Source organism: Giraffa tippelskirchi, chromosome 3, assembly GCF_054371585.1.
Source record: "Giraffa tippelskirchi isolate mGirTip1 chromosome 3, T2T-mGirTip1v1.2.pri, whole genome shotgun sequence".
In the NCBI taxonomy this organism is placed as follows: Eukaryota; Metazoa; Chordata; class Mammalia; order Artiodactyla; family Giraffidae; genus Giraffa; species Giraffa tippelskirchi.
Window position 1 is genome coordinate 115274324 of NC_137277.1, and position 16607 is coordinate 115290930.

Here is a 16607-nt window from a genome sequence, read left to right on the forward strand (position 1 = left end):
CTTATATCTAGCAGTCTGTACATCAGTGTGGCTTAGAGTCCTGTTTTGTTTAAGGCCCACGGTTACTTAGGGCTTCCCAGGTGGCTCAGTGGTAAAGAATCTGCCTGCCAATGCAGGAGACATGGTTTCGATTCCTAGGGTGGGACGAGCCCCTGGAGAAAGAAATGACAAAACCCACTCCAGTATTCTTGCCTGGAATATCCTATGAACAGAGGAGCCTGGTGGGATACAGTCCATGGGATCACAAAGAGTTGGACACAACTGAGCACACATGCACAGTTATAAATTATATAGAGTAGTTTCCTTGTCGGTAATTTTAAAAAGGGAAGCCATCTATATATTTCTGGGTTAAATTAGAAAAGCAGGGTCTGCAATTGCAAGGGCACCAACCTATTGAAGTTGAGTGGCAGCTAACTCCTTCAGAAAGACACATAGTTTTTCATGGTGCTGTATGCCCCATGGCTTTATTGTTTGGAACATAGCCTATTACTTCAGTAGTCCCTGTATGCCTTTGAGTTTGCAAACCCTCTTCTAGTCCACATCTTGAGAGCAAAAGATTTAAACCTTAATTTTCAGCTACCAGTTGAACAACTTCATTCCAAAGTCTTGTCATTGTCCTTATACATAAAGATTTCCTTGCTTGGTCTGGTAAAAAATTCTCTTAGATACCAAGGTTGGAAGCTATGTACTTTTTGGTTTTTTTTTTGGTCTTATTTCTTTTTCCCTCTTCTATTGGCATTGATTAATGATGAGGACAGATCTTATGGATTCAGCTTCTATATCTTCTGTTAGCTCCTCCTTACCTTTTACCTGGAAACATTAGAGATTCTAAGTGATCCCCCCACAAGAATTAATCCTATGTATCTTTAGTAGATTAATCATCCAAATATATAACCTTAATCAGATTACTACCTGGCTCAGAAAAGTTTCAGCAAATTTCTGTTGTCTGCAGATTAAAAAGAAATTTATTGACTTACCATTCTAAGCCATTCAAAACAGGAACCAACCAATGCATTCTCTAGAGTATTTTAGAATAGGTATGATCTTAATGATTTTCCAATTCAATTTCTTCTGTGTGTCACTGACAAGACTAGGTCTACAAGGGCTAAGTGACTCAGCCATAATTCAATAGATAGTTGGTGGAGTGAAGATCAAAACTTAGCCCCCCAGATTAAGTTTTCAGGGCTACTTCTGCATTCATCAACCAACTAGTTGAAAGACTGGTTCTTGGCCTTTATCCCATTCATCATTACCAATACCTGAACCAATGCTGCCAAGACTATTTCAAAGGTACCTCCCTCCTTAAAGGTTTTGGTCATCTCTTCCCTTTGTTCATAGAATGAGATATATCTTAAAGTACATTATAAATTTTAGTTTTGTTAAGGCATTCACCACATTCTCTGTTACATTTCATCAGCCTGCTTATACCTATCTACTCTCTTACAAACACATTGAAGAAGGGATTGTACTCTTGTAGCAACTGGCACAGTGTCTTGAATGTAATGATTTAAATTACCATTGAGTCCCCAGCCCAGCCTCCTTTCTCCTTCCCAAGCTTATGGTCCACTAAAGATGTCTGTTATGACCTGCTGATTAGAAATTCCTTCCTCTGGCTCAGAATGATTCTCTTCCAAATGTTTGCCATGTGTTTGTCTCTTTCACATTTTCAAATGCTAAAGGTCATTCTATTGTTTTTGTTTAACACTTAACTGATTTCAATATAACTTTCCTCCCTTTGGCCTTTAAAAATGTAGATCAGGAACATTAACTACTTATGTTTTCAGTACCATTAGTGATGTGCAGACATATATAAAGAATCATCACATATCTAAAAGAGTATGGTTAGTATAAATTGTGATCAAGAATTGTTCAGCCACAGTCCCAAGTCACTGAAAGTCTGCCAGACTTGTGTTTGTGGCAAATTTATACTAATCCTCTGGCACGTGATATTACATCCTAAGAAATAAGCAATTTAATAATTGCTTAGTTTAATATCTATTACTAAGTAATTTTAATTTCATCAAACTGTTTATTCCAGTTATAACTCCATGCTGTGTTGTGAAATTTAATCAAATATTAATTTGAATTCAGGTCATAACGCTTCTAGTTATCTCCTCATAATTAAACTCTCGCTTCAAAAATAATTTTTTTAAAAAAAGAATATGCTTATATCTACAACTGCCTGTCTACTCCTACTTTGTTTTGCTGAAAAATATAATAATTAATGCTGAATACAATAGTAATCTGTCATATTTTTAGATATACAATTGAGGGTATTTTATATTTTTATTTAGATTGACTGAAGTAGATAAAAATCAAATTTTTTAAACTTTAACCTATGCTATCTTCCTGATATATGCATATACAAAGCCTTATTTTATCATTATATTTAAAATAAAAGTTGTCACAATTACCCATTCACTTAACACTTAAAAATATTTCATAAATGAAGATAAATATAAAATATTCAAATTATTGCTTATTTTCTTCATGATTTCTCTATCTTTTTTTTTTTTGCATTGCCTGCCAGCATCAGGCCTTTTAAATATAATCTTTTATATTTGATAAGCCTGATATCACTACCTCTCAAATTTCTTATAAGTGCATTAAAGGCAGGGATGGAATTCTACTTGAAATGAGTACAATGCCTTGAACCTAACCAATGTTTGAGGAATATTTTTTGAATTATTTTTGAACCCCAAGCCCTCCCTTTCCTTTATTTCAATTCCATCTTCTGTAGTTTTCTACTACTGCCTAGTACTTAGAAATAAGCTCTTTCCCAGAGAAACACATATGCAGTCAGAGTTTTTAATCATGAATAACAAGAACAAATATAAAATTTTAGTTCTCCAAAATACTGTAACTGCTGTATATGAGCTTAATCAAAATGTTTTAGATCACAGACTTTTAGTATTCTTTCTGACATTAATTGAATAGTCATACATAACGTGCTTACATGATACCAATAAATATAGGCCTAAGGGAGCCAAAGATGGGTAAAACATGCTCTTAATTGTGAAACACTTACCATATACTGGGCAAAAGAAACATACATATAATGAGAGTGATGTGTATATCATGCCATGGCAACACAGTGATGGGACCCAGCTGAATAAGCCTAAAGATGTAAGAGAATATCACAGTGAGAAGATAACATTTGAGATTAGTTCAGGAAGCATGAATAGCCACTCACGCTAGGTAAGGGAAATATCTTTGTCAGAGGAATTATGAGAAACAACAACAAAAGTGGTAAAAGAGAGCAAAAGAATGTCATGGCTTCACTTTCAAGGACCACAAGTGAAAGTTAAATGGAATTATGGGTTGGGGGCATGACAGGTCATGAGAGTATAAAGTACTTTGAAAAAAGACATTTTACTATCACATTGGCAATGAAGATCTATTGAACATTTTGAACATGGATAATCGTAAGATACAGTGTATTCTCTAGAGTCAACATAGGACTTAAAGTGAAAGGCATAATAGTTAATAGAATGTTAAAGATGAGAATTTGAACCAGGGGAGATTTGTAATATTTGGTTTATTTATTTTACATTAGAAAAAACAAAAATAGACTTATATGAAAAAACTAAAAGAAAAAATACTCTATTCTTTTTATATCCAACAATGGTTCTGTTCACCTATGTATAAAAACTTTTTCCATTTAGTCACTAATATTTTCAGTAAGTAATACACATCCAATAAGCATATGCTGGTAAGTGAATAATGAGTCTGAGTGATAAGTAAATGAGTTAAGTGTTACTATAGGGAATACATTTACACCTACCTCCATATGGAGATATTTGTTTTGATGTTTCCCATTACACTAAGAGGCATACTAAAATACAGCCCATCTAATCCTTCTCATCTCTAACTAGTAAGATTGTAATGTTCAACATCCCCCTTTCTCTTTGTTATCATAGTAACAATTGATAGTCTGGCTTCTTGATTTTATAACTCTTATTCCCTGAGATGATCTTGTTATTCATGTTCTTCAATCTATTGTTATGAAGCTAGAGAAGTTTGAGTCTCATTTGGTGCAAAGCCATCATATTGACCACTTAATGTAGGTACCCAAAATAGTTTAGTGTCCTACTGTATATAGAAAACTTTCTGTTTAGCACTGTTTTCCATCCCAAACCAATAGTGACTCCAGATAGCAAATAAAACTATCACTGACTTGCTAGACAAAATGACATCAATAACAAATATAAGAATGTTTCACATTTTAACCATGTGCATGAGAGCTTTAACAGCTGTAAAAAAGGTCAGTGTTAGTTTTTTAATGTCCATTGTGTCACGGGAAAGGGATATATTAGGCTTTTAATTTTCAATATTGAGGTAGTCAATAAACAAAAATACTTCATATAAGCACATATAAATAATAGAATGTATTTTCCTTTAAGTTAAAGTTTAGCTATATATCTCAACTTAAAATACAGTTATATATCTGAATATTAATTACTTATTACATATGTTAAATGTTTATTATTAAACACTACTTGTTTGATATTAAATAATACACACACACACTTACACATACACACACGCAAGAAAGTGAAAGTGTTAGTTGCTCAGTTGTGTCTGACTCTTTGTGACCTTATGAGACTGTTGTTGCCTGCCAGGCTCCTGTGTCCATGGAGTTCTTCAGGCAAGAATACTGGAGTGGATAGCCTTCCTTTCTCCGGGGATCTCCTGCATTGAAGGCAGATTCTTTACCATCTGAGAGGGAAGCCCGTATGTATATGGGCTTATATGTGTGTGTGTGTATATACACATACATACAGAAATGTTTATTCTGAGCTCTCTGGAGATTGACCTTAATTAGAGACAGCTGCCTTGCCCAAGGCACTTTCCCTTCTCACTGACAGCTTAAATCTAATGACTACTTAATATGTATTCAACCCCCTCTGTGCAACATGGTAAACCACTGAAGAACTTTCCAAACTTCAAGGCTCCCTGTGGGATTGACTAAGACCTATGTTGACATTGCATTGCCACAAACTCCTTCAATTATCCATTACTGCTTCCATCCTTTTCTTCATAGAAGTGTTTGATCCTAATCCCTTATCAGCGTTCAGTAACTACGTCATGTCTGACTCTTTGTGACCCCATGGACTACAGCACACCAGGCTTCCCTGTCCTTCAGTATATAGAAGAGTTTACTCAAACTCATTTCCACTGAGTTGGTGATGCCCTCCAACCATCTCATCTTCTGTCACCCCCTTCTCTTCTTGCAATCAATCTTTCCTAGCATCAGGATCTTTTGCAATGAGTTGGCTCTTCCCATCAAGTGGCCAAAATACTGAAGCAGCAGCTTCAGCTTAGTCCTTCCAACGACTATTCAGGGTTGATTCCTTTAAGATTGACTGGTCTGATCTCCTTGCAGTCAAAGGGACTGTCAAGTCTTCTCCAGCATCACAGTTCGAAAGCATCAATTATTTGGTGCTCCGCCTTCTTTATGGTCCAACTCTCACATCTGCACATGACTACTGGAAAAACCATAGATCTGACTATACAAACCTTTGTCAGCAAAGTAATGTCTTTGTTTTTAATATGCTGTCTGGGTTTGTCATAGCTTTTCTTGCAAGGAGCAAGTGTCTTTTAATGTCAAGGCTGTAGTCAACATCTGCTGTGATTTTGGAGCCCAAGAAAATAAAGTCTGTCATTGTTTCCATTGTTTTCCCATCTATTTGCCATGAAGTGATGGGACTGGATGCCATGACCTTAGTTTTTTGAATGATGAGTTGTAAGTCAGCTTTTCCACTCTCCTCTTTCACCCTCATCAAGAGACTCTTTAGTTCTTCTTTGCTATTTGCAGTTAGAAGGTATTGTCTACATATCTGAGGTTGTTGATATTTCTCCCAGATATCTTGATTCCAGCTTGTGTTTCATCCAGCCCAGCATTTTGCATGATGTATTCTGCATATAAGTTAAATATGCAAGGTGACTATAAACAGCCTTGACTTACTCCCTTCCCAATTTGGAACCAGTTTGTTGTTCCACGGCCAGTTTTAACTGTTGCTTCTTGACCTGCATATAGGTTTCTCAGGAGGCAGGTAAGGTGGTCTGATATTCTCAGCTCTTTAAGAATTTTCCATAGTTTGTTGTGATCCACACAGTCGTAGGATTTAGCATAGTCATGAAACAGAAGATGTTTTTTCAGAATTATCCTGCTTTTTTTATGATCCAATGGATGTTGGCAGTTTGATCTCTGTTTCCTCTGCCTTTTCTAAATTCAACTTGTACATCTGAAAATTCTTAGTTTATGTACTGTTGAAGCCTAGCTTGAAAGATTTTGAGCATTACTTGCTAACATGTGAAATAAGCACAATTGAAAGGTAGTTTGAACATTCACCACTGGTTTTCTTCGGTATTGAAATAAAAACTGAACTTTTCCAGTTCTGTGGCCGTTGCTAAGTTTTCCAAATATGCTGACATATTGAGTGCAGCACTTAAACAGCATCATCTTTTAGGATTTGAAATAGCTCAGCTGGAATTTCATTACCTCCACTTGCTTTGTTCATGGTAGTGTTTCCTAAGTCCACTTGACTTCACACTCCAGAATGTCTGGCTCTAGGTGATTGACCATACCATCGTGGTTATACAGGTCATTAAGACAATTTTTGTACAATTCTTCTGTGTATTCTTGCCACCTCTTTTTAACCTCTTGTTTTTCTGGTAGGCCCTTGTTCTTTCTGTCCTTTATTATGTTCATCTTTGCATGTTATTATCCTTTGGTTTCTCTGATTTTCTTGAAGAGATCTCTAGTCTTTACCATTCTATTGTTTCCTCTATTTCTTTGCATTGTTCACTTAAGATGGCTTTTTTATCTCTCCTTGCTCTTCTCTGGAACTCTGCATTTAGTTGGGTGTATCTTTCCCTTTCGCCTTTGCCCTTCACTTCTTTTCTCAGCTATTTCTAAGGCCCTCAGACAACCACTTTGCCTTCTTGCATTTCTTTTTCTTGAGGATGGTTTTGGTCACTGCCTCCTGTATATGTTATCAACCTCCATCTATAGTTTATCAGGTACTCTGTCAACCAGATCTAATCCCTTAAATCTATTTGTCACTTCCACTGTATAATCATTAGGGGTTAATTTAGGCCATACCTGAATGGTCCAGTGGTTTTTCCCTACTTTCTTCAATTTAAGTCTGAATAGTTTATAGCTGATCTATTATCCTGATGAAGATGCAAATGATTCACTTTCAGTTCACATAATAGCATAAAGTTGGGGATTAGCTGAGTCTAGTATGATGAACAAACCTTAGTACAATGAGAACCTTGGCCTATCATCTATTATTGTGAATAACTGAAATAAATTTTTATTGTTGTTGTTCAGTCACTCAGTCATGTGTGACTCTGCAACCCCATGGACTGCAGCATGCCAGGCTTCCCTGCCCTTAGCCATCTCCCAAAGCTTGCTCAAACTCATGTCCATGGAGTCAGTGGTGCTATCCAACCATCTTATCCTCTGTCATCCTCTTCTCCTACTGCCTTCAGTCTTTCTCAGCATCAGGGTCTTTTCCAATGAGTCAGCTCTTTGTATCAGGAGGCCATATTACTGGAGCTTCAGTTTCTGCATCAGTCCTTCCAGTGAATATTCAGGGTTCATTTCCTTTAGGATTGACTGTTTTGATCTCCTTGTTGTCCAAGGGACTCTCAAGAGTCTTCTCCTGAAATAAATCTGAAATAAATTTTAGAATTTACTATGTATATTTTTAAAATTTGATGATACGAGAATATAGAATAGATACTTCATTCATTAAAATGTTATTCAGTATCTGTCATCTTTCAGTGGGTTGTTAGATGCTGAGATTAAAAGAATAAATAACAATGCCCCCCTTTTTTGAAAGACATGCCATGTGTAAGAGCTAGATGATTTAGAGGAATCTTTAAATAATGACCTGAATATCATATAATTTATAACAGTTATTCTCAAATTTGGTCCCCAGAAAGCAGTATCAGCATTACCTGTTAACTTGTTGCCATTGCAGATTCTCAGACCCTATCCTAGACCAACTGAATCCGAAACTCTAGGGTAGATCCCAGCGATCTCTATTGACCAAGATATAAAATGATTCTGATGCTCATTACTATTTGGGAACCAATCCTTTAAAGAATTACAGCAAAGGAAGTTTTGAGAATGGTAATTAAGTTATGATTTTTCTTTATGAAGGTAAAAACTAATTTGAACTAAATGCATGTTTATCACTGCAGTGTATAGCAGTTTCTTAAATGAAATTGGAGAAAAAAATATCTAATTAAGATACCACATTCTTTAAAATAATTTTGTATATCCTAATAAATTATAAATACAGAAAGCAAATAAAAATAAAATTAAACCAAAACAACAAAACGCTCTCCTTCCTTTGCTGATTTCTTAAGAGTTTTCTTTTTTTTCCAAATAGGAAGACTCTCTCTTACGTAATACTCTTTGCCTGTTACAGTGGGAGGGATCCTTTTAAATCCTATTATTATTAGGGTATTTAGACTGATTTTATAAGGCATGGATTCCTTGACTACAGTTAAAGTGTCTGGAATTCACCTTAGTCCATCTCTGTCACTATTAGGAAATAATAACTTCTGTGGTATAGATGAACAAAAATGAAGTGGGAACAACAGTCTTCCAAATATATTTTATGACTTTTATCGTGGCGGGCATTTTGATTGAATGATTGAGGGAAATCCACAATCTTATTACATTAATGATTTTTGGACATACCTCCTTTTATTAAATATAGTGTAGTATTTGCAGTTATAAGGAATTCAGTTCAGCTATAGAGTATCTGAAATGTTCTGCATGCTTTTGTATTTATTCTAGATTCTATTACAGTTAAAATGGGGCTATGAATTAGTAGTTTGTAGACAATGGCTTGTGAGAAGTTAATAAAGTATATCACTTCTGGTCTCAGTTACTTGAAAAAAATGAATCTTCCACAGTCTCTGTTCCCTTGCCACTACTCTTTAATGTCCCATAATGGCAGGATCAAAATACAGAAGACACCTGACTTCTTGAGTTACCAGATGGACATTTAATCTAGATCATTATCTAATCCATATAACATTTGAGAAACACATCTTTGCTGCATTTAGATACTGAGATTTTTTTTTTTTTAGATACTGAGATTTATAATCTCGATGTAGCATAGCCTAACATCCTGTCTAATTATTCTGATTATTTTTAGTATGCTATGAAGCAAATTGTGTTCTCTCAAAATTCCTACATTGAAGTTCTATTCCTCAGCATGACTGGATTTGGAGACAGGGTCTATATGGAGGTAAGAAAGGTTAAGTCATAAGGGTAAGGCCTTAATCCCATAAGACTGATGTCCTTATAAGAAGAGGAGATAGCAGAGAGTTTTCTCTCTGAATGTGAACAGAGGAATTCTGATAGCCACTTTCTTATAAATATCTGCTTTCGGTCTTTTATTGAATCCATTTCTGTTTTTCAATATGTTGGCTTGAAGGTGATGAAGTATGATAACAACTCATTTATAGTTCTTTTTTCACAGATTATTTTAATAATTTTGAGGCATTTTTAGAACCATTGTTTGAAATAGATACTAACTTAGAATCTTTGTATTCCTAGTACCTGACACAAAGCTCTGATTGTGCAACAGATTTCTGATGTTACTTGAGAATACATGAGGCACTCTGAGACATTTTTGAGGTCCCGGTGCAATCAGTATATTTTTCTCCTGAAATGATCCATCCTGAAAAAATTATTTGGAGCCTTCAAGGCACCCACACACCTTTTCATACTTAAGAAAGTTCTGTGTATGGTTTGTTTTTATTGAAATAAATCTTGGATTTTCAGATGTAGTATGATAAAGATATTATGATTATTATTCATTAATTAAAAATTATTGAATGCCTATAATGTGTCCTAGGAATATAACAGTAAAAGAAATGAGCAAAAACTCTGTATCCTGAATCTGACATTTTAGTTTAGAGAAATCTACAGCAAAAAAAAAAAAAAAATCAAGTAGTAGTAAGTTATGTAAATAAAATGACATATCATCCCTTCCATAAAAGCAGAGTGCCACCCATCATTACTTAAAGACAAAATGTCAAAATATCATAAATCATTAATATTAGGCAGAATAAATTCAATGACCAATTTTAGTTATATGGTTTTCTTGAAATAAAACAAATTATCAACAATCCTTTTAAAAGACACTCTTTGAAGTGGGGTTAACTTATAAGTACATTACTCAGTGTACCCTCTACTTCTGAGTTTATGAAGTCTCATCTCCTTTATCTGAAGCTCATGAATTTTCCCTTCCTTAGCTAAGGATCCTTAACTAAGTCCCTTCCTTAGATAAGGACTCTCCATCCTGGCATATCGGAAGTCAATTCTTGGATGCTTCCTTTGATCATCTTCATTTTAGAGAAAGAAAAAAAAAAAGAAGCTTCCCACCTCTTTCTGAGAGTTCCTCTCTTTCTTAACATCTGTTAATTTTTAATAAAAGGTAAATTTTGCTTATAAATTTGAAATCTGTGTGTGCATCCTTGGGAAAGGGATGGGGGCTCTAACACAAGTGGAATTGACATAGCAAAGCAGTTCCCTCATGTAGGTATCTTTTCTGGTGAGATAATTCAACTGACTAATTGTGGGAACAGTTTGAAATACTTAGGTGGTCTTCTTTTTTGGCCACTCCCCTCTTATCCGTTTAAAGGTCTATATAACTAAACTGTTCCAGACATTTAAATACACGATTTGATCAACATGAGGAGATATATCAGAGAAGACTGCCCATTCACACTTGCAACAGAGGGCCAAAATATAAGATGTAAAAGGACTAAATAAACACAATAGAACATCGCCTTTTTCCTTCTTGCCTTCTATCTTTTGCCCCTTTCCCACTTGGCCCCCATATACTCAATTTATTTTCCTTTATGCTATCTTTCTGCCTTGTCTTGGGAACCATGAGTTGATTATACACTGTGAGGCTTCCAAAAGTCATTCTTGGAAAAACTGTTCTGATGGTTATTGTAACCCTGAGCAAAAGACATGACCTGCAACCATGAGTTTTGCTTAAAGTAAAAAATCACTGCCTAAATCAAAACTATGAAGGCAGCTACTCAGGTCTCCGCCTACGCTGTCAAAACTCTGAGTGCTTCAATTAGGAAGCTATACATCTTCAGATTTTTTGTTTCACAAAAGCTGAAGAAATCCTTTAACCTATATTGAAGTCACTTAAATTTCTTCTGAAAACTCAAGATCAGAGAGTTTAGGACATAGACACTAAAATTTTCATCGGGGCTTGGGGGCAAATGATAGGTGAACAATAAACTTTAGCACTGAATGACATTATGTAATAGTATAACATGTATTCTTATTCTTTAAAAATTGCCTAAATTTGCTTGAGGCAAATATCACGGTAATTCAAGTCTATGCCCCTAATGCTGAAGAAGCTGAAGTTGAACTGTTCTATGAAGATCTACAAGAACTTCTAGAACTAACACCCAAAAAAGATGTCCTTTTCATTATAGGGGATGGGAATGCAAAAGTAGGAAGTCAAGAAACACCTGGAGTAACAGGCAAGTTTGGCCTTAGAGTACAGAATGAAGCAAGGCAAAGGCTAATAGAGTTCTGCCAAGAGGACGCACTGGTCATAGCAAACAACCTCTTCCAACACAGGAGAAGACTCTACACATGGACATCATCAGATGGTCAACATCGAAATCAGATTGATTATATTCTTTGCAGCCAAAGATGGAGAAGCTGTATACAGTCAGCAAAAACAAGACTGGGAGCTGACTGTGGCTCAGATCATGAATGCCTTATTGCCAAATTCAGACTGAAATTGAGGAAAGTGGAGAAAACCACTAGACCATTCAGGTATGACCTAAATCAAATCCCTTATGACTATACAGTAGAAGTGAGAAATAGATTTAAAGGACAACATCTGATAGACAGAATGCCTGATGAACTATGGATGGATGTTTGTGACATTCTACAGGAGACAGGGATCACGACTATCCCCAAGAAAAATAAATGCAAAAAAGCAAAATGGCTCTCTGAGGAGGCCTTACAAATAGCTATGAAAAGATGCGAAGTGAAAAGCAAAGGAGAAAAGGAAAGATATTCCCATTTGAATGCAGAGTTCCAAAGAACATCAAGGAGAGATAAGAAAGCCTTCCTCAGCCATCAATGCAAAGAAATAGAGGAAAACAATAGAATGGGAAAGACTAGAGATCTTTTCAAGAAAATGAGAGATACCAAGGGAACATTTCAGGCAAAGATGGACTCGATAATGGACAGAAATGGTATGGACCTAACAGAAGCAGAAGATATTAAAAAGAGGTGGCAAGAATACACAGAAGAATTGTACAAAAAAGTTCTTCACGACCCAGACAATCACGATGGTGTGATCACTCACCTAGAGCCAGACATCCTGGAATGTGACGTCAAGTGGGCCTTAGGAAGCATCACTGCGAACAAAGCTAGTGGAGGTGATGGAATTCCAGTTGAGCTATTTCAAATCCTGAAAGATGACGCTGTGAAAGTGCTGCACTCAATATGCCAGCAAATCTGGAAAACTCAGCAGTGGCCACAGGACTGAAAAGGTCAGTTTTCATTCCAATCCCAAAGAAAGGCAATGCCAAAGAATGCTCAAACTACTGCACAATTGCATTCATCTAACACATTAGTAAAGTAATGCTCAAAATTCTCCAAGCCAGGCTTCAGCAATACGTGAACCGTGAACTTCCAGATGGTCAAGCTGGTTTTAGAAAATGCAGAAGAACCAGAGATCAAATTGCCAACATCCGCTGGATCATCGAAAAAGCAAGAGAGTACCATAAAAACATCTATTTCTGCTTTATTGGCTATGCCAAAGCCTTTGACTGTGTGGATCACAATAAACTGTGGAAAATTCTGAAAGAGATGGGAATACCAGACCACTTGACCTGCCTCTTGAGAAACCTGTATGCAGGTCAGGAAGCAACAGTTAGAACTGGACATGGAACAACAAACTGGTTCCAAATAGGAAAAGGAGTACGTCAAGGCTGTATATTGTCATCCTGCTTATTTAACTTATATTCAGAGTACATCACGGGAAACACTGAGCTGGAGGAAGCACAAGCTAGAATCAAGATTGCGGGGAGAAATATCAATAACCTCAGATATGCAGATGACACCACCCTTATGGCTGAAAATGAAGAAGAACTAAAGAGCCTCTTGATGGAAGTGAAAGAGGAGAGTGAAAAAGTTGGCTTAAAGCTCAACATTCAGAAAACTAAGATCATGGCATTTGGTCCCATCACTTCATGGCAGATAGATGTGGAAACAGTGGCTGACTTTATTTTTCTGGGCTCCAAAATCACTGCAGATGGTGATTGCAGCCATGAAATTAAAAGACGCTTACTCCTTGGAAGCAAAGTTATGACCAACCTAGATAGCATATTAAAAAGCAGAGACATTACTTTGCCAACAAAGGTCCGTCTTGTCAAGGACATGGTTTTTCCAGTAGTCATGTATGGATGTGAGAGTTGGACTATAAAGAAAGCTGAGAACCGAAGAATTGATGCTTTTGAACTGCGGTGCTTGAGAAGACTCTTGAGAGTCCCTTGGACTCCAAGAAGATCCAACCAATCCATCCTAAAGGAGATCAGTCCTGGGTGTTCATTGGAAAGACTGATGTTGAAGCTGAAGCTCCAATACTTTGGCCATTTGATGGGAAGAGCTGACTCATTGGAAAAGACCCTGATGCTGGGAAAGATTGAACGCAGGAGGAGAAGAGGAAGACAGAGGATGAGATGGTTGGATGGCATCATCGACTCGATGGACATGGATTTGGGTGGACTCAGGGAGTTGATGATGGACAAGGAAGCCTAGTGTGCTGCGGTTCATGGGTTCGTAAAGAGTCAGACACGACTGAGTGACTGAACTGAACTTAACTGAAAAGCAAACTGTAAAGACATATTTCTAACATTCATATAGACTTATTTGTGGAATTGTCATCCATGATTGGAGCATGAACCCTCTATTCATTTATTCATGTCTTTTTTAGTAGGTATTATGGTAATCAATTCCTCAAAGGTGTAATCTGTTGATAAACAGCACCAGCAGTCCAAGAAAATGCATCATGTTTTGAAATACAAGCGTATCTTCATTGTGGAAAAGCAATGTGATCACTGAAATGATGATCCAGGAAGAATTTTTAATGCTTCTAATTCCAATGCTATGTAACATTATTTTCTAATAGTCATTTTAACAAATCATCTACAGTTTCCTTTTGTGGAACTAAAATTTGACAAATATTATATATATCTAAGATATCTACTAAGTTAACCTTATCATTAAAATAGTTATATCAAAAATTGTAAATATCTTCATTTTGTTTACGATTCTCTTAGGAACAATGCTGGAATGTCCAGGTTAATACTCCTCTGTGTGTATGTATATGTGAGTATTCATGCATTTGTCCTAGATATTGCATTTATGCTTTAAGTTTATCTCTTTAAGTTTATCTCTGACTCAGTTTATACAGTTTTGAATTTGTAAACAGGCCATCAGAACAGAACAAACAGTGTTATCCAATGTAATCCTAAAGGAAGAGCCAGTAGCATGTCATTTAGAACTACAAATGTGGTTTTTGTATTTTCTTTTTTGTATAGAAAGATACATGGAAGGGAGGGAAAAGAAAGAAGTGAAAGAAGGAAATAAGGCGTGAAAGAAGGAAAGAAGAAAGAAATAAAAAGGGAAAACTCCAGAAGAGAGAGAACACATAAATAAAGATCTCCAGACCCAATTATGTACTTCAGGTGGGCTGTATATTTTATGACTTAAAATCCTACTGGTAATGGGACACTCTACAAAGCTACAAGAGTAAATTACTAGAGTTTTATAACAGTGTGATTTGTTTTATTTGGCCATTTTGTGATGTCTGCAGAGTTTTAAAATCAGTAGGATTAGGCAGGTACTCTGCTTAAGTAGGATGCAAGAAACCTAGCAAATACACATACAGCACACTTAGGGCTTCCCTTATAACTCAGTCAGTAAAGAATTTGCCTACAATATAGGAGACCCAGGTTCAATTCTTGGGTTGAGAAGATCCCCTGGAGAAGGAAATGGCAACCCACTTCAGTATTCTTGCCTGGAAAATCCCATGGACAGAGGAGCCTGGCAGGCTACAGTCCATGGGGTCGCAAGAGTTGGACATGACTTAACGACTAAACCACCACCGCAGCACACTTAAGATTCAGCACTTAAGAAGGGTCTATAGCCAGTGACTATCAGACATCCATTGATTTTTAAAATTAGAGCAATTTGAAAATTTCTAGAATCATAAAAACTAGTATCTTTGGAAAGAATTACATCATAGGTAAGAAAAAGACTGTCCAGGGACTAAATTGGAACAAATTGAAGATATTAACTCAGCAAAAATAGAGTCTGTGCTCAAACTGAAGCTATGCCAATTTAAGAGAAAGGGGCTAAAATTAAAAAAAAAAAAATAGAGTAGATGGAAAGACACTTATAATTGTTTCTTTGAAAACTATTGTGAAATTGTTTATCATAAAAGTGAAATGATTACAAAAGTATTTCCAGATTGCCTTAATATTAAAAAATGTAGGAGAGTTTCATGCAAAATGAATGAGATGAAGCTGTTCTTGCTTGACTCAGAGTTGGACTCTCGGTGTGAAGTACTGCAAAAGAAAGCTAAATATATTCAGGATAGAGGAAAGAAATCAGCAGCCTGTATTATTTCTTTTGGGAAAGTGGGTGATGGAGACAGAATGAGCATATGGGAGCCAAATCTCTGTAAAGGGACATTTATCAGTGGAACAGAAGGACTTTAGCTCTGCAATCTGCTTGCTACGTTTGTAGAAAAAGTACCATTTAAAATCTTTTCTATTTCATGAATCTTTTTTTACATAAGAAAACTCTGGTTGGAAATGTTACTATAAGGATTTGTTGCCTCATATGTGTATTATGTTCATCCATACTGTGAACTTGGTTGCTTAGATGTCATTAGGTTATCCTTGGAAGAGAGAACATGTCTGGAGAGTAAAATATTTTACCACAGTACTATTCCTCTTCTTGTCCATATTGCACATGCCAAATTACCCCTACCTCCTTTTCTCACAGTGCCCCACAATGGCTTCTTTCCTCCTCTTCCCTTCCCCCCACCATATGGTCCTATCATTGCTTGCAAATGTTTTCAATATGTTCCTACTCATCTTCTAAAGTGAAGGATGGTTCCTCTTGGTTCAGTTTTACCCACTATATCCTAGGAATGCAGGCTAAACTTAATAACCAATTTCCAAGTAAGGAAAACTGGCAGGGAAAAATTAAATATGCAAACATTCTGTGGGAAAACTTAAGTTAAACTTACAGGATCTGTGGGAAAGTTAAGATTTAAAAATGTGCCTTTTGCTTATACATCTATTGTAATCAAGACAGTATTGGGTTAGTGAGGTATGGATACATGGATCAAGGCAATAGAAGCCAGAAACAGATTCCCATAATTAACTGATTTTTTTAAACAAGGTCAAAGACAATTCAGTAAAAAATGACTAGTCTTTTCAATAAACAGTGCTGCAACAATGAGATGTTCATATATAAAATAAAGAATCAAACAAATCTGGGATCTTAGGTC

The 16607-nt window shown here is 36.1% G+C and overlaps 1 long non-coding RNA gene across 1 annotated transcript in view; it reads left to right on the plus strand.

Annotated features, from left to right (window-relative positions):
* The window catches only part of LOC145543412 (uncharacterized), an 85320-nt gene that overhangs the window by 23338 nt on the left and 45375 nt on the right, over window positions 1-16607 (plus strand). The window contains exons 3-4 of the long non-coding RNA XR_014080701.1: window positions 9186-9278; window positions 14626-14772. This is a non-coding gene — a long non-coding RNA (uncharacterized LOC145543412). The remainder of the gene's footprint in view (window positions 1-9185; window positions 9279-14625; window positions 14773-16607) is intronic.